Source organism: Bos taurus, chromosome X, assembly GCF_002263795.3.
Source record: "Bos taurus isolate L1 Dominette 01449 registration number 42190680 breed Hereford chromosome X, ARS-UCD2.0, whole genome shotgun sequence".
NCBI classification, from domain to species: domain Eukaryota; kingdom Metazoa; phylum Chordata; class Mammalia; order Artiodactyla; family Bovidae; genus Bos; species Bos taurus.
The window spans coordinates 134,521,418-134,545,328 of NC_037357.1; the positions used below are offsets into that span (position 1 = coordinate 134,521,418).

Consider the following 23,911-nt stretch of genomic DNA (forward strand, 5'->3'; position numbering starts at 1 on the left):
AAATAAAAGCTCCAGTTAGCATAGAAGCAGAAAACAGATCTCTCTGCTACTCTATTTTCCCACATTTTTTTTTCCCCCAGAAAACACCACCACCCTTGGTATGAGAGGGAAATGTAAGCATTCTGCTTTAAATTTCCTAGGAGAATACATGCAGGAAGTTTCACTAAGTTCTCTCAGCTATAGCATGCCCTGCATCTAGGAAAAGTCTGATTTCAAAACTAACCAAGTGCCTGTCCTCAGAGTCCCAGGGGTGAGGTCCTGTCCTGGCCTCTCCAGGAAAGACATCTGCACTCTGACGAGTGTCTGGATCCACGCGTGTCTCTGCAAGAGAACCTCACTCCACTCTTTTTCATGGCTGAGTAATATTCCACGGTCTATGCGTACCACATCTTCCTTATCCATTCATCTGTCAGTGGGCATCTAGGTCAGTTCCATGTCCTGGCTATTATAAACAGCACTGCAGTGAACACTGTGGTGCGTGTGTTTTTTTTTTTTTTAATTATACTTTTCTCAGGGTATATGCCTACTCTGTTAAGGCACACATGTCAAGGTTCAGATGAACGTCTCTGCAAGCTAGAAATAGAGACATGGACGCAGACAACATACAGTGACATGAAGGTCAGGAAGGAAGTGTGGGATGAACTGGAAGATGGGGACTGAGGCACACATAGTACTGATATCATGTAGAATATAGATAGCTAAGGAGAACCTGCTTTATAGCACAGGGAACTCTACTCAGTGCTGTCTGCTGACCTAAACGGGAATGAAGTCTAAAAAAGAGAGGGGAGCTATATACATATGTATATGGTGGGCTTCCCTGGTAGCTCAGTTGGTAAAGAATCCACCTGCAATGCAGGAGACCCCAGTTCGATTCCTGGGTCAAGAAGACCCACTGGAGAACAGATAGGCTACCCACTCTAGTATTCTTAGGCTTCCCTGGTGGCTCAGCTGGTAAAGAATCCACCTGCAGTGTGGGAGACCTGGGTTTGATCCCTGGGTTGGGAAGATCCCCTTGGAGAAGGGATAGGCTACCCACTGCAGTATTCTGGCCTGGAGAATTTCATGGGCTGTATAATCACCCTGCTTATTTAACTTCTATGCAGAGTACATCATGAGAAACGCTGGACTGGAAGAAACACAAGCTGGAATCAAGATTGCCGGGAGAAATATCAATAACCTCAGATATGCAGATGACACCACCCTTATGGCAGAAAGTGAAGAGGAACTCAAAAGCCTATTGATGAAAGTGAAAGTGGAGAGTGAAAAAGTTGGCTTAAAGCTCAACATTCAGAAAACGAAGATCATGGCATCCGGTCCCATCACTTCATGGCAAATAGATGGGGAAACAGTGGAAACAGTGTCAGACTTTATTTTTCTGGGCTCCAAAATCACTGCAGATGGTGACTGCAGCCATGACATTAAAAGACGCTTACTCCTTGGAAGAAAAGTTATGACCAACCTAGATAGCATATTCAAAAGCAGACACATTATTTTGCCAACAAAGGTCCGTCTAGTCAAGGCTATGGTTTTTCCTGTGGTTATGTATGGATGTGAGAGTTGGACTGTGAAGAAGGCTGAGCACCAAAGAATTGATGCTTTTGAACTGTGGTGTTGGAGAAGACTCTTGAGAGTCCCTTGGACTGCAAGGAGATCCAACCAGTCCATTCTGAAGGAGATCAGCCCTGGGATTTCTTTGGAAGGAATGATGCTAAAGCTGAAATTCCAGTACTTTGGCCAGCTCATGCAAAGAGTTGACTCATTGGAAAAGACTCTGATGCTGGGAGGGATTGAGGGCAGGAGGAGAAGGGGACGACAGAGGATGAGATGGCTGGATGGCATCACTGACTCGATGGATGTGAGTCTGGGTGAACTCCGGGAGTTGGTGATGGACAGGGAGGCGTGGCGTGCTGGGATTCATTGGGTCGCAAAGAGTCGGACATGACTGAAGTGAACTGAACTGATAGTCCACAGGGTCGCAGAGAGTTGGACACGACTGAGTGACTTTCACTTATATATATGTGTGTATATATATATATATATAGAGATGATTAACTTTGCTGTACAGCAGAAACTGACACAACACCATAAAGCAACAATACTCCAATAAAAATTAATATTTTTAAAAAAAGAGACAGCAGAGTACAACAAGCGTCAGAACTCAGGGTGGTCAAGCTGAGGCCTTCTCTACTAGGGGTACATTTAAAAACTATATCAACTCCATGCATGCTAATGGATGTGGGTATGTGGGGCAGAAGCTGAAATAAAAACTATGTGAAACAGAGCTTTTAACTTGCAAATTTTGAGGCAGAATCCTGGCCCATACAAGTGTGAAACCAAATTATTTGCAATCTTGGATGTAAAACCATCCAGTACAGTCTAGGCCTGTTCTATTTACTTACTTTCTTTTTTTTCTTGCTGCAGAAGTGTTTTTCACCCCCTCCTTCTTTTCTTTCCCTTAAAAGAAACTAACTGGGCTGGCAAGTTCATCAAAGCAATTTACTGAGAATGCACTTTGACAGACCGCATTAAGAATGTTGACTTGTGAAACAAAGGGCTGTTTTATCATGCACATAAATTACATGCTTCAAAAAAAAAAAAAAAAAGGTTCAGAATTCCTTAGTGATACTCTAGTCAGTGCAGAAAGGAGTTTTGCCCATCTTATTTTATTTTTTGTTTCAGTACTTCAAAAGCTTTGCCCGGGAACCCATGGCTCACAAAACTCACAATAGAAAAGACTGCATCGTACATGATGGTTTACTATTTGCATCGATTAAAAATAAATTTAAGTCAACCTATACTGAGCTTCCCTGGTGGCTCATTGGTAAAGAATGCACTTGCAATGCAGGAGGTGTGGGTTCCATCACTGAGCCTGGAAGATCCCCTGGAGAAGGGTATGGCAACCCACTCGAGTATTCCTGCCTGGAGAATCCCATGGGGAGAGGAGCTTGGTGGGCTACAGTCCATGGGGTCGCAGAGAGTTGGGACATGATTGTGCACTCATGTACACACAAAGTTTATCTATTAAGTATCAACCACAAGGCAAAGACTGTCAGTTCAGTTCAGTTCAGTCACTCAGTTGTGTCTGACTCTTTGTGACCCCAAGAACTGCACCCTGTCCATCACCAACTCCTGGAGCTTACTCAAATTCATGTCCATTGAGTTGGTGATGCCATCCAACCATCTCATCCTCTGTCGTCCCTTCTCCTCCAGCCTTCAATCTTTCCCAGCATCAGGGTCTTTCCCAATGAGTCAGTTCTTCGCATAGGGTGGCCAAAGTATTGGAGCTTCAGCTTCAGCATCAGTCCTTCCAATGAATATTCAGGACTGATCTCCTTTAGGATGGACTGGTTGGATCTCCTTGCAGTCCAAGGGACTGTCAAAAGTCTTCTCCAACACCACAGTTCAAAAGCATCAGTTCTTCGGCGCTCAGATTTCTTTCGAGTCCAGGTCTCACATCCAGACACGATACTGGAAAAACCACAGCTTTGACTAGACGGAGCTTTGTCGGCAAAGTCATGTCTCTGCTTTTTAACATGCTGTCTAGGTTGGTCACACTGGATGCTGTTAGAGGCACAAAGGTGGACGGGTCAGTGTCAGGAGAGAGAGCTAGGAATGAAAAACCTCCTCAAACGAGTTGTGCATGGGCGACTGTGAGAACTGCCCTGCATGACTGCAAAGAAGTGCTTACTTATATTTGCTTGAGGGCTCATAAAGCATTTCATCTTACACCAAACTGTGATCCCACCTTTCTTGGGGGAGGGACCTTCATGGACAGAGATTCTGTAAGCATAAAGCAGCATGAACACAGGTCACACCTTCCCACTTCAGGTGTGCAAAGGTGGAGGGTTTCACTTCTGGTCCGAAGCACATAAAAGAGGAAGGAGCAGAGATAAAGCTGGAAAAAGGGGGGTTGGTAAGGACACAGCTGGAAATGTTAGCATGATGCTACGAAGAGCTGATAAGATAATGCTATGTTCTGACCTATGATTCAAGACGCCTAATCCAGAAAGATCGTGTGGATGAACTGGTAGGAGGGGTAACAAAAAGAATCGCTGGGGGACTGTCATAAAAATGGTCTGAGAGAGGACTTCCCTAGTGGCCCAGTGGTTAAGCACCCACCTGCCGAGGCAGGGAACAGGGGCTCTATCCTCTTCCGTCCACGATGATCTCATGTGCCGCAGGGGAGCTAAGCCCGTGTGCCCCAAAAATGGAGGCCTGGACACCCTAGAGCCGGCGCTCCTCAATGAGAGAAGTCAGCACAACGAGAAGTCCATGCTCCGCAAATGGAGAGTAGCCTCCACTCGCTGCCACTAGACTAAGCCCGCACGCAGCAGAGAAGACCCAGTGACGCCAAAAACAAATAAAATTTTAAAAAAAAATTTTTTTTAAATTACTGAGAGAGAGACTCTCTACTAAGAGTCGGTAATAACTTTGAAAACCAAGTGAGATGCAAGGAAGATGGACCAAGGATACCAGCAGTATATCTTGATAAATGTGCAGTGAAGGAAGCATTTACAAATTACTTCATTTATTGCTGGCTTGACCAAAGGTGAAGGCGAAAGATTTGTTGTTGTGTTTTTTGTTTTTTTTTTTTTTGCCAAGACTTAGGAAACCTGAAAGTGATACAGACAGCAATGAATTTGAAACTTAAAGGCAAGGAAACAAGAAAATACACACACACACACACACACACACACAACTGACAACTTCATCAAATATACTAAATGCCAACAAATAAATCTAATGATGTGAAATCTTTTACACAGGAAACAACGGAAAATGCTGAGAGAATTTAAACATGACGGACATAAAGAGAAACCTCTCATGTTTATAGATTGGAAGATTCAATATTTTTCAGGTGTCCATTCTTCCCAGCTTGGTTTATAGGCTCAAGGCAACGCATATCAATATTTCACCCAGGTTTTTGTGAGCTTGGAGAGAAAGTCAAAGGGCCTAGATTAGCCCGGGTAAGGGAGGCCTGGCGTGTTGCAATTCATGGGGTCGCAAAGAGTCTAACATGACTGAGCGACTGAGCTGAACTGAACTGAATCTTGAAATGGACCAAATGTCAAGGGTGTAACTTACGAGATATCAAGACACACAACGAAGCTACAGAAATCAACACAGCAGCACAAGAGACAAGGGAAAACATTGGCGCAAACAGTGTAGACTCTGGATGATCCGTGTATGCAGTCGACTTGTTTATGAGAAAGTATCATATCAATTCATCAGCAGAAAGGAATGTCAATTAAATAGGTCATTTTGGTTCAACGAGATATTCATGTTTTTAAAACAGGAGTCTTTATCTGAAATAAATTAATATGAAATTACAGACCATCTGTAAAACATTAATACCACAACTTGTAGCAAAAAAAAAAAAAAAATTAAGAATAGGTTCATGAGCTTGAGGTATGTAACAATTTCTAAACCACAGAAAAATCACTAGGCACAAAAGAACAAAATCACCAAACTGTTTTTTGTTAAAATTAAGAATTTTTGTCCACCAGCAGACATCAGTAATAGCGGGGAAGAACAATACTGGACCAGTATCCAGAACACGGGGGCTTCCCAGATGGCACTAGAGGTAAAGAACCCACCTGCCAACGCAGGAAACATAAGAGACCTGGATTCGATCTCTGGATCGGGAAGGTCCCCTGGAGGAGGGCACGACAACCCACTCCAGTGTTCTTGCCTGGAGAATCCCATGGACAGAGGAACCTGGTGGGCTACAGTCCACGGGGTCACAGATAGTCAGACACGACTGAAGCGACTTAGCACCCAGAACACACATCTAATATATACGAAGAACTCCTACAAATTCATATATAAAAGACGAATGAATGGAACATTTTAAAACACTTGAGCAGACATTCCAAATGAGGATTTTCAAATGGTCACACACACACACACACACACGCAAAAAAAAAACCCAGACACACACACAGGAAAAGTTAATATCATTACCTACCAGGAAAAATTACAAATGAAAGCCAGAATGCATACCACTACCCAGCTACTTAGAATGAATGATATTGTTTTAAAAAGATTGTCATCCTCAAGCCTTGCATAGTTGTGAAGCTAACTAAGTATACGGCTTGAGGAAGAGCTGTTTCATAGCGTCCACTAAAAACACCCACCGTGTTTATCCCCAGAGGTAGACGGAATCTGCATGTCCGACAAAAGCACAATAGCGTTCACCGTGGATTTATGCATGAGCTCCAAATTTCCTATGCATGCATGCCCAGTCATGTCCAACTCTGTGACCCCGTGGACTGTGAGCTCCAAAGTGGATCAACCCAAATATCCACCAATACAGTGGATTAAAAAAAAAATTACACTTCATTTTTACAATATATTACCAACTAATAATAACCCAGGTGGCGCTACTGGTAAAAGAACCAGCCTGCCAATGCAGGAGACAGAGACCTGGGTTGGGAAGATCCCGTGGAGGAGGCAACCCACTCCGATATTCTTGCCTGGAGAATCCCATGGACAGAGGACTCTGGCAGGGCTACAGTCCGTAGGGTCGCACAGAGTTGGACAGGACTGCAGTGAGTCAGCACACAGGCAGTAATAAAAACAGAACGAAATATGCTGCACACAACACCTTGAATGAATCTCACACACTCACGGACGAGCAGACAAAGCTGGAAACTGCAGAGTGAGCCGCGTCAGACCCTATCCACCTACAGGTTAGGGAAGGATAAAGCAACCCATGATGGCAAATGTGCCAGTGATCACAATGTCTGGGTGAGAGGATGCTACTGACTGAGGAAGGGGCACTCAGGTAACTGCCGGGTACTGGAAAGATTTCTATTTTGATCAGAGTGTTGGTACTCTAAATAGGCTCTTTCATCTCTCAGTCGTGTCCGACTCTTTGCAACCTCATGGACTGTAGCCCACCAAGACTCCTCTGCCCATGGGATTTCCCAGGCAAGAATACTGGAGTGGGTTGCCATTTCCTTCTCCAACCTAAGTATACCCCTACGTAAAATATCACAGAATTTCCACTTAAAAGATTTGTACAGTTTATGTTTGCTATGCCTAACACGTGATATTTTTAAAACTCTGATTGTTACCTTACTTAGAATGTTAAAATATATTCCATTTGAACAAAGCGAAAATCACTTAGTCCTGTCCAACTCTTTGCAACCCCATGGACTATAGAGTCCATGGAATTTTCCAGGTCAGAATACTGGAGTGGGTACCCTTTCCCTTCTCCAGGTGGATCTTCCCAACTGATTATAAAAGCACTTTTTAGAAAGGAGCCAAAAATCTGGTTCATTTCCCGCCTTCCCCCTTCCTCCACACCGAATCCCATTCGCATACATTTTCATATATTACACATTTTCAGCAAAACAAAGGGGGGAAAATACATTTTCTTCACTTTACTGAGAAAAAAAAAAAATGAGCCCTGAGGCTATTGAAAGCATAGCAATGATTGAAAACATAAAAAGGCAACTATCTTCTTTTCTAAAAATGATTACCCTGATGATATTATACAGTGGTAATTTAAAAGAAATGTTCCCCAACAGAATTATTCCTCTACCTGACCGTTCACAGCTCTCATTTCATTTCTCATATATCTTATAGTTCTCTCTGAAAAGAAAATGGTCCTTTGGTAATATACAAGAGAACATGTGCTGAATTTGCAAAGATGGGTAATTTTGACTGGAATAAATTCATAATAGCAATCATAAGTTTCAAATAGATGGGCCGATATTCGCTTTAATATATACATTTATATATCTTTTCACCACTCGCTGGCGAAAGATGGCATTTACGGAAAGCTTCACGGGCTGATCTAATGGCTCATGTTCTAAAATGACGGAAGTTTAACTAATTTTAAGCGTGTAAGTAATGATGCCAAATACAATCACATCATTGGAAAATTCATTCAGTCAGTAGTTTTGGGTTCCAAACCTTGAGTAAGTATATTCAGTAAGTCTCTTGGCATATAGAGACATCATCTCATATAACATTTCTTAATTTCTATTTACTTTATTTTTTACTGAAGTATGAAAATGAAAATGCAAGTCGCTCAGTCGTGTCCGACTCTCTGTGACCCCGTGGACTATACAGTCCATGGAATTCTCCAGGCCAGAATACTGGAGTGGGTACCCTTTCCCTTCTCCAGGGGATCTTCCCAACCCAGGGATCAAACCCAGGTCTCCTGCATCGCAGGTGGATTCTTTACCAGCTGATCCACCAGGGAAGCCCAAAAATACTGGAGTGGGTAGCCTATCCCTTCTCTGGGGGATCTTCCTCACCCAGGAATTGAACTGGGGTCTCCTGCATTGCAGGCGGATTCCTTACCAACTGAGCTATCAGGGACGCCCCACTGAAGTATAGCTGAGTTATAATATGATGTTAATGATTGGTATACAGCAAGCTAACTCAGGGATACATATATACACTTTCCATTTCATACTCTTCTCCATTATGGTTTATCATAGGATTCTGAATAGAGTTTTCTTTGCATACAGTAGGACTCAGCTGTGTATCCACTCTATATGTATCTGGTTGCATCTGCTAATCCCGACAACTTCATAATATTTAAACAAAAGTGATTTGATATCATGAGAAGCAGGTGGTATGGAATGTTTCCCGCATACCGGCTCATCAGAAGAGGTGGCTGAAGGTCAACATTTGCTAAGTTAGCGGCAGAGGCAAGAGTCGAACACATGTCTTTTTGGGTCCAAAAGCTGGGACCCCTTTTTCGTGTCTGCTCTTTAACTCAGATGACATCCGGAGGCACTGGCGTGGCAGTCAGGATGAAGGGCTGTGGAGGGAAAGCAGGTTTCCTTCCCAGCTCTGCTTTCCACACCCCTGGGATCTTGGATGGACCTATACCCAGGTTCCTGGGGGGGAAAAAATGGCCAGTGACGGGACCTCCCTGGTTTCCCAGTGGTTAGGACTCCGCGATCCCAAAGCAGGAGGCCCGGGTTCGATCCCTGGTCAGGGACCTAGATCTCACATGCTTGCAACTAAGAGCCAGTACAGGTAAATAAATTAAAAACACAAAACATATTTTTAAAGGGCCAAAGATAATGCCAGCCTCACTGAGTTATTATGAAATCAGAGAGCAGAATGGTATGGCAAGGATGCCAGCCATATTTATGATCCCACTACATTCGGGCGCAGGGGTAGATCTTTCTTGCTGTGCCCTCTCAAGGTTTCAGTTCGCTTCAGTTGCTCAGTCGCATCCGACTGCTCGTGACCCCATGGACTGCAGCACGCCAGGCCTCCCTGTCCATCACCAACTCTCAGAGCTTACTCAAACTCATGTCCACTGAGTTGGTGATGCCATCCAAGCATCTCATCTGTCGTCCCCTTCTCCTCCCACCTTCAATCTTTCCCAGCATCAGGGTCTTTTCCAATGAGTCAACTCTTCGCATCAGGTGGCCAAAGTATTGGAGTTTCAGTTTCAGCATCAGTCCTTCCAATGGACACCCAGGACTGATTTCCTTTAGGATGGACTGGTTGGATCTCCTTGTGGTCCACGGGACTCTGAAGAGTCTCCTCCAACACCACAGTTCAAAAGCATCAATTCTTCTGCTCTCAAGGTTTGTGGGCACACATTCCTGGCATCTTTCTTTGTGCCTGGATTGCTCCTTATAAGGACCCCAGTCATACTGGCTTAGGGCCCAGCCTAATGAGGTCACGTCACCTGAATTACCTATCTAAAGGCCATGTCTCCAAATCGAGTCACATTCTGAAATACTGGAAGTTACAACTTAAACATAGGAACTTTAGCGGGGGGACACAAATAAGACGATTACCCTCTCTCTGTGCGTGTGAGTATGTCTTATACTTATTTACTTACTTAAGTAAGTACTCAAGTAAATAAGTACTCAAAGAAAGTGAAAGTGAAGGCCTTCCGTCGTGTCCAACTCTTTGCGACCCCATGGACTGTAGCCTACCACGCTCCTCCGTCGATGGGTACTCCAGTAAGTACTTCAATAAGCAAGTAAGAACTCACAGCACTTACTTACTCAGAGTATCAGTGCAAGCTGTTTCTTCCAGGCTGCCACGTTTCAGGGGCTTCCCTCATGGCTCAGCATGTAAAGAACCCGCCTGGCAATACAGGAGACTCAAGAGATACAAAGGCTTTGATCCCTGGGTGAGCAAATCCCCTGCTGGAGGAGGAAATGGCAACCCACGCCAGTATTCCTGTCTGGAGAATCCCACAGACAGAGGAGCCTGGTGGGGCTACAGCCCGTGGGGTCACGAAAGAGTTGGACACAACTGAGCATGTACAGGCACAATGACAGCCCCATTTTGAATGCAGCAGCTTAATCTCTCACTGATTCAAAAAGTGTTTTCTTCCACAGCATGTTTGTTCCTAAGTGTCCTATTCATGAATTCCTTGAACACCTGGGCATATCTGAAATAGAGGTTAAGAAAAAAATCTCTATCTAAAAATTTATTTTCCTTATTTAACGTACCACCTGCGAAGTTAAGGAAGTACAAATATGCCCTAGATACTCCTGTAGGCCTTTAGTCGGAAAAACTCCACCAATTCTCTTGTAGCCTCCATCTGCCAGGGTGAACGCCCTTGTTTATTTAGACCTTTAGAAGCTCCTTGCGTCCCGCATTCTATACGTAAACCCAAGCACGTATTTGTTCATTCAAAAATATTTATTGGATTCTGTGTCCTGAGTGGTCCTCTCTAAGGTCAAGGGCTATCAACGGTGAGCAACACACACACACACACACACACAGACCACATACAGACACACACACGTATCCTGAGAAGGACCGACGAGAGAAATGAGGGAGTGTATGGTAACAGAGAATTGGATGATAAAGAAAGCTGAGCGCCGAAGAATGGATGCTTTTGAACCGTGGTGTTGGAGAAGACTCTTGACAGTCCCTTGGACTGCAAGGAGATCCAACCAGTCCATCCTAAAGGAGATCAGTCTAGAATATTCATTGGAAGGACTGATGCTGAAAGTCCAATCCTTTGGCCACCTGGTGTGAAAAATTCACTCATTGGAAAAGACCCTGATGCTGGGAAAGATTGAAGGCGGGAGGAGAAGGGGACAACAGAGGAGATGGTTGGATGGCATCACTGACTCAATGGACATGAGTTTGAGTAAGCTCTAGGAGTTGGTGATGGGCAGGGAGGCCTGGCGTGCTGCAGTCCATGGGGTCTCAAAGAGTCGGACATGACTGAGCGACTGAACTGAACTAACCTGATGGTAATAGAACACTTGGTAGAGAGGAGAACAGTCTGTTTATAGAGAACAGCCAGAGAACCCACGCTGATAATAAGACACACAGGCCCGGAAGGGAAGGGATGAATCAAGCAGGAAACTGGAGAGGGTGCTCTGGGCTGAGGGACACGACAGGAGAGTCTCTGTGGTGAGTGAGCTGGGCTGACTTAAGAAAAAGCAGGGGAGGGGGGGTGTTCCCTGGTGGTCCAGTGGTTAACAATCTTCCTGTCGAAACAGGTGACGAGGGTTCGGTCCCCAGTCCGGGAAGATCTACATGCTGCAGGGCATCTGAACCTGCAAGCCACAACTACTGAAGCTCACGCCCTACAGCCTGTGACGTGAAGGGAACTGAAGGTCGCTCAGTCGTGTCTGACTCTTTTGCAACCCCATGGACTGTACATTCCATGGAATTCTCCAGGCCAGAATACTGTAGTGGGTACCCTTTCCCTTCTCCAGGGGATCTTCCCAACCTGGGCATTGAATCCAGCTCTCCCGCATCGCAGGTGGATTCTTTACCAGCTAAGCCACTAGGGAAGCCCAAGAATACTGGAGTGGGTAGCCCATCATTTCTCCAGGGGATCTTCCCGACCCAGGAATCGAACCAGGTTCTCCTGCATTGCAGGTGGATTCTTTACCAGCTGAACTATGAGGGAAGCCCCAAACTGTGTTCTGCAACAAAAGACACCATCGCAGTGAGAAGCCCACACACCATGGCTAAAGAGTAGCTTCTGCTCGCTGCAACTACAGAAAGCCTGCATGCAGCAACAAAGACCCAGAGCGGCCAAAGTTTAATTAACAAACTGTGAATGTTTTAAAAACACATTAAAGAGAAGAAAGGGAGAAACAGCAATGGCAAGCATGTAGAGGAACTGAGTGAATAAGCGTGCCCGTCCTAGGACATGAAGGTGGAGATGACGGTGAGATGTGGACCCATCACCTGAAACCTCCATGCCCGCTGCAAAGCCTTGCCTTTGGTTCTGACGGACACAAGATGCCCCCGGCTGGCTGTGGATAGGAGACTAAGGCTCTGGCTTCATCCTAAATCAATGAGTGTCCTGTGAAACAGCTCTGAACAGCGTGTGAAGAATAAGCAAAGTTGGGACAGAATCAGGCGCCAGCTACAGAGCCACTAACCAACTGAGGGAAGATCTGAAGCATGGAGGTGGTGATAAAGGTCAGATTGTGGACATATTTTCAAAGTAGAGCTGAGTGGCTCAGGAACTGAAAGCTGACTCCAGATCAAAAGAGTGGAATCATCTCTCCTCGGGGGAGTGAAGAGAGAGGCTCCCCTAAGGGCTTCAGACCACGGTGGAGACACCAACCCAGTGCGTGTTCCTGGACCGCCAAGTGTCAGAAGGAAGACGGCTGCAGGGGTCTCTCTGAGATTCAAGGACACGTAGGGGAGACTAGGCCTGTCTTCAGTGGTGTCTGACTCTTTTGTGATCCCAAGGACTGTAGCCCGCCAGGCTCCACTGTCCATGGGGATTCTGCAGGCAAGAGTACTGGAGTGGGTTGCCATTTCCTCCTCCAGGGATCTTCTCAAACCACGAGGGATCGAACCTGAGTCTCCCGCATGGCAGGCAGATTCTTTACCATCTGAGCCACCAGGGAGGCCCTAGACATACACACACTACTCTACATAAAACAGAGAGTCAACAAGGACCTACTGCCATAGCACAGGGAACTCTGCTCAACACTCTCTAATAACATATATGGGAAAAGAATCTAAAAAAGAGTGGATATATGTATACATAGAGCTGAATCTCTTTGCTGTACAGCTGAAACTAACACAACATTGTAAATCAACTATACATTTATATCAACTACATAAAAGGTAAATTAAAAAAAAAAAAACATGTAAGGGAAACCGAATCTTTTACTCAAGGCTACCCTCCTGTTTCCTCTCCATCATCTCTAGAGATCTCCATCATCCAAACGGAAGTTACTGAATCTCCTAATAACCTTCCCACCACTCTCTCTTTCAATGTCTCATCTGGATCTTGTAAGTACATCACTTCCCTGTGGTTGGCAAATGCAGAAACTGTGCATTTTCACAGCCCAGCATTATGTCCAAGGGTAAAATTCATCCATAACTTGCACGACAAAGCCTAAGTTACTGGGGCCTGCCTGGTGGCTCAGAGATAAAGAATCCAGATAGAGGAGCCTAACAGGTTGCAGTCTAAGGGGTCACAAAAGAATCACACAAAACCTAGCAAGTAGACAACAACAAGAAAACCTAATCACTATGCCATGAATTGTTACTGCTCTGTAATGTTTACAAAAGGTCTAAATGATACGACGATATCATTGGACACTTGGTAAATGTCACTCTGAGTAATTTTTTCCCCCGTCGAAATAAGACACATTGGCAATATACCAGATACCTTGTCGAGAGTCGTATTTTACTTGGATAAATACTGTGCTCCATAAAGACTCCTGGATGCTTTTTCTAGTGGGACTCACAGCTGGCTTTCTGTGTAGCTGCACAGAGTCAGCTCATCTGTCCGTCACTGAAATTTGTAAGGCTCGCTTTACAAGCAAGGATCGGGCTGAGCTATTGCAAGTAATGAGGAGACGTGAGCCTTGGAGAAGAGCAAGTGAATTCTGATTCAACAGAGCCCCCACAAAAATTCGCAGCATAGCCTGAGTCTCCTGTAAAATTTTTCTACAGAACTCTTGGGTGAAGAAAATCAGCTTTTTCATTTCAGTTCCAATATTGTCTCTGCTCTTGGTGACATAGGCTATTAGCAACCCTGACTGTATTACTCTACAGACCTGTGCAAATTCTGGAAAGTCTTTGCAAAATGTTTCTCATACAGCAACCTGTGTGCTGAGATAGCAGCCTGCTGAACGAATATACTGCTACCCTGATCAAGCTAATTAAAAGACGGGTGTTCTGACACACTTTGAAGAGGGCTAAGCTCTCGGAACCGTAGATCTACAGTGATGAAACAGCCTGGTTCCATGTCACATGATACCATGAAGACGATGAGGACATTTAAGGCCCTTTTCTAAACCTGGATTCTGTAGGACAATGTACACACACGTTTCAAAAAGCATCACTTGTAGGAAATTGTTTGAGAAGATGGTTCACATGTCCAATTTTTAATATGCTCTATGACACTCACTCATTGCTTCAGTTGAGGATTGTGAAGGCCAGGGGAGCTTGGCGAGCTGCAGTCCAAGGAGTCACAAAGAGTCAGAGATGACTGAGCAAACAATCGAGAGTGGTGCTGGGCCCTGGAGGTTATCTTTTCTCTTGATGTAGGCCCTGTTCATTCAGCACTAGATATAGGGCTTCCTAGGTGGTTCAGATGGTAAAGAATCTGCCTGCCATGCGGGAGACCTGGGTTTGATCCCTGGGTTGGGAGGATCCCCTGGAGAAGGGAAAGGCTACCCACTCCAGTATTCTTGCCTGGAGAATCCCATGGACGGAGGATCCTGGTGGGCTACAGTCCATGGGGTCACAGGAAGTGACAACCCACTCTAGTATTCTCGCCTGGAGAATCCCATGGACAGAGGAACACGGTGGGCTACAGTCCATGGGGTCACAAAGAATCAGACATGAGTGAGCAACTAACAAACACACATAGATTCAGACAGAACGGTGGACAGGTAGATAAATGTCAACATCTATCTATCTATCGTCTAGATAGATGATAAATACTGATCCATAGATATCTACCTCTGTCGATATCTGTATCTATAAACTATCAATAATCCATAAATAATTAATATCTATAGTATATGATAATAATCTATATTCTTAATATAAACCGATAGATACGTAAGATATTATACATATCTGTCCATCTGTATCTATACAAACATTATATATTATATATAATTACATATCGTATCTACATACCTACACCTGTATCTATAAGCTGTCTATGCTAGGATTTCTGCTTCTCTGGTTGAAGTTTTATTTATACAGACATAATATTGCATAGGTGAGCAATACTGACACTATAAACGTGCCTGAAATGAGTGTAGCGAAAACATGATTTTACTACAGAATCCTTGAACACTTCAGTTCACTCAGTCATGTCTGACTCTTTGCGACCCCATGGACCACAGCACTCCAGGCTTCCCTGTCCGTCACCAATTCCCGGAGCTTGCTCAAACTCATGTCCATCAAGTAGGTGATGCCATCCAACCATCTCATTCTGTCATCCCCTTCTCCTCCTGCCCTCAACCTTTCCCAGCATCAGGGTCTTTTCCAATAAGTCAGCTCTTTGCATCAGGTGGCCAAAGTATTGGAGCTTCAGCTTCAGCATCAGTCCTTCCAATGAATATTCAGGACCTATTTCCTTTAGGATGGACTGGTTGGATCTCCTTGCCGTCCAGGGGACTCTCGAGAGTCTTCTCCAACACCACAGTTCAAAAGCATCAATTCTTCGGCGTTCTACACCCAGCCTAAACCACCAGCACAGGGTATTCGGCAGCTGACCTATCAGATTTCATCTTCATGAGCAGCTGCAGCTGGAAGGCACCCTTTGAGGTCAGATGCTGGCATCCCCTTCTAGCTTTGATTCATGGAAAAAGACCAGGACTTGGAGAAAGGCTCGCACATGTGTGTGAAGGCAGCCACATGATAGTTCAGCGTGAAGCGTGTAATTGTGAATAGCAAAGCCAGTCAGTCTTGGGGACAGTCTTCTAGAAACATCAGGACCAACAGTGAAATGCAAAGATATAAAACCACTGATTACGGAATGAGAGAATTTCATACTCTAGGTTTTCGGAGCTTAGAGAATCTGAGAGCCATGCAATCCAAAGCCGTTATTTTCTAGTAGAAAGAGCAGGGACAAAGTGAAGGGATTTATCGAGTTGACTCAGCTTGCTAGACACAGTGACACGGGGAACATCTAGGTATTATGACATCCACCCGATGCCATCTCCATTAAATTTCACAGCTTCTCGTAACACACCTATTGTCTGATACTCATGGAAGCGGGGAACACGTTCTTTGAAGCCAAATCATGTACAATGGACTGCAACTTAACCATAGAAAGTCAAGCCAGCTTGTTTCAATCTTTGTTAATCCAGCCACAGGCGTTGATAGAACTGAGCGCTCTTGACACCAGGAATATTGGTGCTTTATGGACAATCTTAGGGATTCCCAAGAGGCTTGGTGGTAAAGAATCCAGCCTGCAGTGCAGGAGATGCAGGAGATGTGGGTTCAATCCCTGGACTGTGAAGGTCCCCTGGAAAGAGGAAATGATAACCCACTCCAGTATTCTTGAGTATTCTGAGTCTAGAAGATTCCCCTGGATTTAGGGCATGGCAAACAACTCCAGTATTCTTGACTAGAGAATACCATGGACAGAGGAGCCTGGCAGGCTACAGTCCATGGGGTCACAGAGAATCAGACACATCTGAGCACATGTATACACACACCAAGACAACCTCAGCCTGCAGACTGAGGAGGGGGATGGGAGATTACCCAGCATCTGAACTGAGCCTGCTCGGAGTAAAACACTTCCCGACACTGAGCTCATCTTCTGGACCCCCGCCCCACCCTTTCTGCCCATTGCCCTCCAAGTGCCGCCTGTCTCTTGACCAAGGATGCTCCCTGCATCGATCTCATGCATCTGTGGCTTATTTTATCTTCCATCCATGAAGAGCACATCTGTGGACCTTCCTCTGTGAGTCTCCTGTGTCCATGTGCTCTTGGTTCTCTCGGGCACACGTCTCTAGGGGATGAAAACATTCATCCGACGGAAAAGGGGAAAACTGAGAGAGGCCGTGTGACTGCGGAGCACAGGAACAGACGTGGGGACCACAAAGTGAGCAGCGAGTACAGGGGATGATGCTACGGAAACCATGGCCAAATCTCAAAAAAGCATCCTGTTAGAAAGAGAGCCTGTTCTCGAAGCCCGTGTGTGGGATGACGACAAGGCACAGAGTCGGGGGCAGAGGGCGGACCCAGGCTCCCCAGCACTCCGCTGTCCTTTACAAAGAGAAGCTCTTCAGGAAAAGAAGATCAAACGTGCCAGACCTCCTGGCGTGGGAGAATCGCAGCGCCGCTGGGCTGTGAAATATCACTGAATATAAATTAGTCTACGGTGATAGTCTCCTTTTTCTCCTTCCGCACCCCACTCTGTTTTTCATGATTTAAAATAAAACTTCATTAGCGTCTCGACCCAAGGGTTGGCTTTTCCAAAGAGGCAGCAAGCCGGAGCCTTGAACTTGGGTTTTGATCAGTTCAGGAGCCAGATTTCCGCATGCGTGGTTGTTCAAAGGAAGCGACCCGGGAGACGCGGGGTTCCCTTTTCTGCTGGTCCTCTCTATTCAGTCTGGTGCGGATACTGTCTGTGTGTGTGTGTGTCTGTCTGCGCCGAGGGTGGGGAAACCCTGGAGACACTGCTTTCAGCTGTCATAATCACAGCCTTGCTATTTGATCTCCATCCTCACGAAGACACAGTTTTCCAATCTCCCTTCAGTGTGATGTAGTCCTCAGACCCCAAACATTGCATCCACGTCCTGTGCCCGCCTGACCTCTGCACACACTTGTGGGTGCTTTTCTGTGTCTCCCATGCGTCTCCCTGCTGTCTCTCTGCCTTCCTCTAACGGAGTGCCTTTCACTGCATCTTTTATGTCGAGGAAACAGTAGGTCCACAGGCAGGTGTAAGACATCAGGCAGACAGAGATCCCAAGTCATCTTCATCTACCTCCTCCCCCCAAGAGGAACGGAGTTCAGAAGCGCAGTCTGACTCAAACAATCAAAGGAGATGAAAATAATAATAATGTACTCCATGAAGCATGGTCATGCTTCCCCAGGAGGTTTGCTGGTAAAGCATCTGCCTGCCAATGCAGGAGACGCAGGTTCGATCCCTGGGTCAGGAAGATCCCTGGGTCAGGAAGACCCCCTGGAGGAGGAAATGGTAACTTGCTCCAGGATTCTTGCCTGGAGAATCCCATGGACAGAGGAACCTTGTGGGGTTACAGTCCATGGGGTCACAGAGTCAGACACAACTGAGCATGTAGAATGTTGACTTAAAGCATAGTCATAGCCCTTGAAAAGAACTGAAAGTCTTGAAAGTCCTGAGCCAAAACCTGTGAGCTGTCTTGTAGATAATCAAAGTGTCACCAGGGGGAAGAAGTTAACTACATGATGATCGGACTGTAGCCATGACATACAGTACCACAATTCCAAGAAATGGCCTCGAGGAAATGAAAAACAAACTGGCCCTGGAACTGACGATTCAGTTCAGTTCAGTCGCTCAGTCGTGTCCGACTCTTTGCGACCCCATGAATCGCAGCACGCCAGGCCTTCCTGTCCATCACCAACTCCCGGAGTTCACTCAAACTCACGTCCATCGAGGCAGTGACGCCATCCAGCCATCTCATCCTCTGTCATCTCTTTCTCCTCCTGCCCCCAATCCCTCCCAGCATCAGGGACTTCAATGAATCAACTCTTCATATGAGGTGGCCAAAGTACTGGAGTTTCAGCTTTAGCATCATTCCATCCAAAGAAATCCCAGGGCTGATCTCCTTCAGAATGGACTTGTTGGATCTCCTTGCAGTCCAAGGGACTCTCAAGAGTCTTCTCCAACACCACAGTTCAAAAGCATCAATTCTTCAGCACTCAGCTTTCCTTATAGTCTAACTCTGACATCCATACCTGACCACTGGAAAAACCATAGCCTTGACTAGATGGACCTTTGTTGACACAGTAATGTCTCTGCTTTTTAATATGCTGTCTAGGTTGGTCATAACTTTTCTTTCAAGGAGCAAGCGTCTTTTTATTTCATGGCTTCACTCACCATCTGCAGTGATTTTGGAGCCCTCAAAAATAAAGTCTGCTACTCTTTCCATTGTTTCTCCATCTATTCGCCATGAAGTGATGGGACCAGATGCCATGATCTTTGTCTTCTGAATGTTGAGTTTTAAGCCAACTTTTTCATCTCCTCTTTCACTTTCATCAAGAGGCTCTTTAGTTCTTCTTCACTTTCTGCCATAAGGATGGTATCATCTGCATATCTGAGGTTATTGATATTTCTCCCAGCAATCTTGATTCCCAGCATTTCTCATGATGTATTCTGCATATAAGTTAAATAAGTAGGGTGAAGATATACAGCGTTGATGTCCTCCTTTTCCTATTTGGAACCAGTCTGGTGTTCCATGTCCGCTCTGATTAGGTACTTCAGATTGTATGCACACATTTGCCCAGACTCTCGGGGATCCTGATTCCTGTCTGCACTCAGCCTGTAACCCTCCTGCCTGCATGTGAACATTTCTGTATTCTGAAATTCCTTTCAATTAACCAGTCATCTGTTATTTCACTGAGCTGAATTCACTCAGATTAATCAGGACTTCACTGAGCTGACTTCTCTGTGAAGGTGTGGACACTCACTGGGGTTAGGAGTCCTATGTCTCAAGAGTGGATCCTCACACCTCCTTGTCCCAACCCTCCTTCACTGTGACTCAGGCCACCCTATTTTTAAATGATGCTCTGGTCCAGGGCCAGACCTTACCATTTCCTTCTCCAGGGGATCTTCCTGAGCCAAGAATCGAACCCCGGTCTCCCGCATTGCAGGCAGTTGCTTTACCATCTGAGCCACCAGGGAAGCCCTGAAATGACAAAAATATAAATGTAAGCAAAATCTGGGGACAACCATTACGAGTTAGTAGAAGAGATTCTGTGCTTTTTTATTTCATTTTGAAGCCCAAAGTTATAACACAGAGAGGCTATACAATGAAAAAAAAATAGAATTTTAGGCTATTTTCTGAGCATGAGGGAAAAAAAAAAATAGAATTTTAGGCTATTTTCTGAGCATGAGATGGATTCTGCTGACCCAAATGAACACATATGTAGGATTTGGTCTGCTTGCCCAGCAGGAAATTTCCTGAACCTGCCAGAAGGATAATAAGAAATAGTAAGGGAGCTAGCTTCCCGGGTGAACGTGGTCTCAAGTGGTGATAAATTGCGTGGAAGAGGTGGGGAGACGTCTGTGGGGACCAACGGATAGCTTCCTCTCCAGATGATAGATTAGAGTTCTCCCTTAAGAACTTCTTTTGCTCAGGACGGAGTTGTGGGGGGGGGAGGGAGGTGCCAGGAAAAAATCCCAACCAGACTTGGGAGCCTGGAGAGAGAACCATATCCTACCAGGGGTGTAACACCGGTAGGAGGTTACATATAAAAGTGTTAGTTGCTCAGTTCTGTCCGACTCTGCAACCCCATGAACTGTAGCCCACCAGGCTCCTCTGTCCATAGGATCCTCCAGGCAAGAATACTGGAGTGGGTTGACATTTCCTCCTCGAGGGGATCTTCCCCACCCAGAGATCGAACCTGGGTCTCCCGCACTGGAGACCGATTCTTTACCATCTGAGCCACCATGAATATATACATGAAAGTGAAAGTCACTCAGTTGTGTCTGACTCTCTGGGACCCCATGGACTATATATACAGTCCAAGGAATTCTCCAGGCCAGAACACTGGAGCGGGTAGCCTTTCCCTTCTCCAGGGGATCTTCCTAACCCACGATCGAACCCAGGTTTCCCACATTGCAGGGAGATTCTTTGCCAGCTGAGCCACCAGGGAAGCCCATGAATATATATATATATATATATATATATATATATATATATGAAAATCACTGCAGATGGTGATTGCAGTCATGAAATTAAAAGACGCTTACTCCTTGGAAGGAAAGTTATGACCAACCTAGACAGCATATTAAAAAGCAGAGCCATTACTTTGCCAACAAGGGTCCATCTGGTCAAGGCTATGGTTTTTCCAGTGGTCATGTATGGATGTGAGAGTTGGACTATAAAGAAAGCTGAGCGCCAAACAATTGATGCTTTTGGACTGTGGTGTTGGAGAAGACTCTTGAGAGTCCCTTGGACTGCAAGGCGATCCAACCACTACATTCTAAAGGAGATCAGTCCTGGATGTTCATTGGAAGGATTGATGTTGAAGCTGAAACTCCAATACTTTGGCTACCTGATGCAAAGAGCTGACTCATTTGAAAAGACCCCAATGCTGGGAAAGATTGAAGGCAGGGGGAGAAGGGGACGATAGAGGATGAGATGGTTGGATGATGTCACCGACTCAATGGACATGGGTTTGGGTGGACTCTGGGAGTTGGTGATGGACAGGGAGGCCTGGTGTGCTGTGGTTCATGGGGTCGCAAAGAGTTGGACATGACTGAGTGACTGAACTGAACTGAATGGTCACATTAATGGTCACCTCTCTGACGGTTCCCTGTTGAAGACAGTCATGGCAACCACGTCCTGGTCAAACAGCTTGAGGTGCCTTTCCAGGAGCCAAGGTGGGGGAGATGAAAGATTGTGGTCCCACCCTGCCCCACACTCCTGCATTAGTGTGATGTACTGAGGTGACATGAAATGGGCGGCTGGGTGTGCGTGGGTGTGTGTCTGTGTGCTAGGCATGGGTACAGGTCAGGACAGGGTGGGAAGCTGCTGGACTAGCTGCCCTGGAAGGAGGGAAGACTGAAGGCAGAGATTCCATTTACAGAGAAATATTTTCCACGGTCATCAAATAGGTGTTAAAGCGAGAAAAGCAACTCGACCAGGCAGCGTTACGCTTTTATGAGTTAAACAAAACTCTGTACCAAGCAGGATTCCCTGGTGGCTCAGACATTACAGAATCTGCCTGCAATGCAGGAGACCCAGGTTCAACCCATGGACCAGGAAGATTCCCCTGGAGAAGGGAATGGTAACCCACACTGGTATTCTCACCTGGAGAATTCCATGGACAGAGGACCTTGGTGAGCTACAGTCTATGCGGTCAAAAAGAGCTACATGATTGAGCAGCTAACACTTTTACTTTCTTTCATATGGATCAAGTAGCCTAAATTCCTAAGAATATTTCTCTAATGGAAAAAAAAAAATGCTGATAGGCAGAATCAGTAATCGTCTCTGTGAAAGTCACTCACTCGTGTCTGACTCTCTGCGACCCCATGGTCGCAGAATACTGGAGTGGGTAGCCGTTCCCTTCTCCAGGGGGATCTTTCCAACCCAGGGATCAAACCCAGGTCTCCCGCATGGCAGGCAGATTCTTTACCAGGTGACTCACAAGGGAAGCCCAAGAATACTGGAGTCGGTAGCCCATCCCTTCTCCAGGGGATCTTCCAGACCCAGGAATCATACCGGGGTTGTCTGCATTGCAGGTGGATTCTTTACCAACTGAGCTATCAGGGAAGCCCAAACAAATAACATATATGAGACACAAATGATCTCTTTTTTCCTATTTTTTCTAAACTTTTTATGTTGTATTCGGGTATAGCCCATTAACAATCCTGTGATGGTTTCAGGTGGACACTGAAGGGACTCAGCCATACATATACATGTATCCCTTCTCCCCCACACTCCCTCCCATCCAGGCTGGCTTGTAACATCGAGCAGAGTTCCCTGTGCTGGACAGCAGGTCCTTGCGGGTTCTCCATGTTAAATACAGCTGTGTGTCCATGTCCATCCCAGACTCCCTGACTATCCCTTCCCCGATCCTTCACCCTGGTGACCATAAGGTTCTTACAGAGGATTGTCACTCAGTGTGACAATCTTTAGGTCCGTCTGTGTTGCTGCAAATGGTGTCATTTTATCTGTTTTAATGACTGAGTAGGTTGAGAAATATCATATGACATTCCTTATCTGTGGAATCTAAATAGAAATTATACAGATGAATTTGCAAAACAGGAACAGACTGTCAGAGAATGAACTCATTGTTGCCAGGGGGAAGGACGGGGAGAAGGGATAGTTAGGGAGTTTGGGATGGACATGGACACACGGCTATATTTAACATGGAGAACCCACAAGGACCTGCTAGATAGCACAGGGAACTCTGCTCAATACTCTGTAATAACCTTATGGTCACCAGGGGGATGGATGGGGAAAGGGATAGTCAGGGAACTTGGGATGGACATGCACACACTGCTGTATGTAACATGGAGAACCAGCAAGGACCTGCTGGACAGCACAGGGAACTCTGCTCAATACTCTGTAATAACCTTATGGTCACCAGGGGGAAGGATGGGGGAAGGGACAGTTAGGGAGTTTGGGATGGACATGGACACACTGCTGTGTTTAACATGGAGAACCCACAGGACCTGCTGGACAGCACAGGGAACTCTGCTCAATGTCATGTGGCAGCCTGGATGGGAGGGAAGTTTGGGGGACAACGGATTTGTATGGCTGAGACCCTTCTTTGCTCACCTGAATCTGTCACAACATTGTTAACTAGCTATACTCCAATACCAAATGTTTTTTAGGTGTTAAAAAATAAAATAATAAAAATTTTAAAAGACATACATTTTTTTGGTACCAGGTAGGCTTGGCAGACTGAGAAAGAGAGATTTTTAAACCAAGAGCCTGGATCCTGCTTTCTCTCTCCCCAGATAATCTTTATTTAGATGCTGACTTTTTAGGTTATGTTTAAGCAAAGAATGTCTGAATGGAAAGATGCTCCTCCCAGATATTTTCCAGGATAGATTGGACCATGAGTTTGTGATTTTGAGAAGAACACCCAGTATGGGTGTAGCTAGTCACTGGGAAGTCTTCAGGCAACATGCCAGTCACCTACATTCTTAGAGAATGGAGGTCTCTCTTGGGGCAACAGAAAAAGAGCTCGGAGAAGGCGGTTGTGCTCTTAAGCCAGAAAATAAAGGGGGTGTTTTAAGGACAGCCTTGGCTACTAGCTTCTTCAAAAGGTTTAAAAGAATAATAGA

At 45.5% G+C, this 23,911-nt stretch overlaps 1 protein-coding gene across 4 annotated transcripts in view; it reads right to left on the bottom strand.

The window, feature by feature from the left end:
- LOC101902122 (uncharacterized) overlaps nt 1-23,911 on the bottom strand; it is a 493,329-nt gene that overhangs the window by 110,509 nt on the left and 358,909 nt on the right. For all 4 annotated transcript variants that reach the window (XR_009493626.1, XR_009493624.1, XR_009493623.1 and 1 more), the window contains one exon: nt 19,700-19,796. The gene's annotated coding sequence lies outside the window, so the exon portion shown is untranslated. The remainder of the gene's footprint in view (nt 1-19,699; nt 19,797-23,911) is intronic.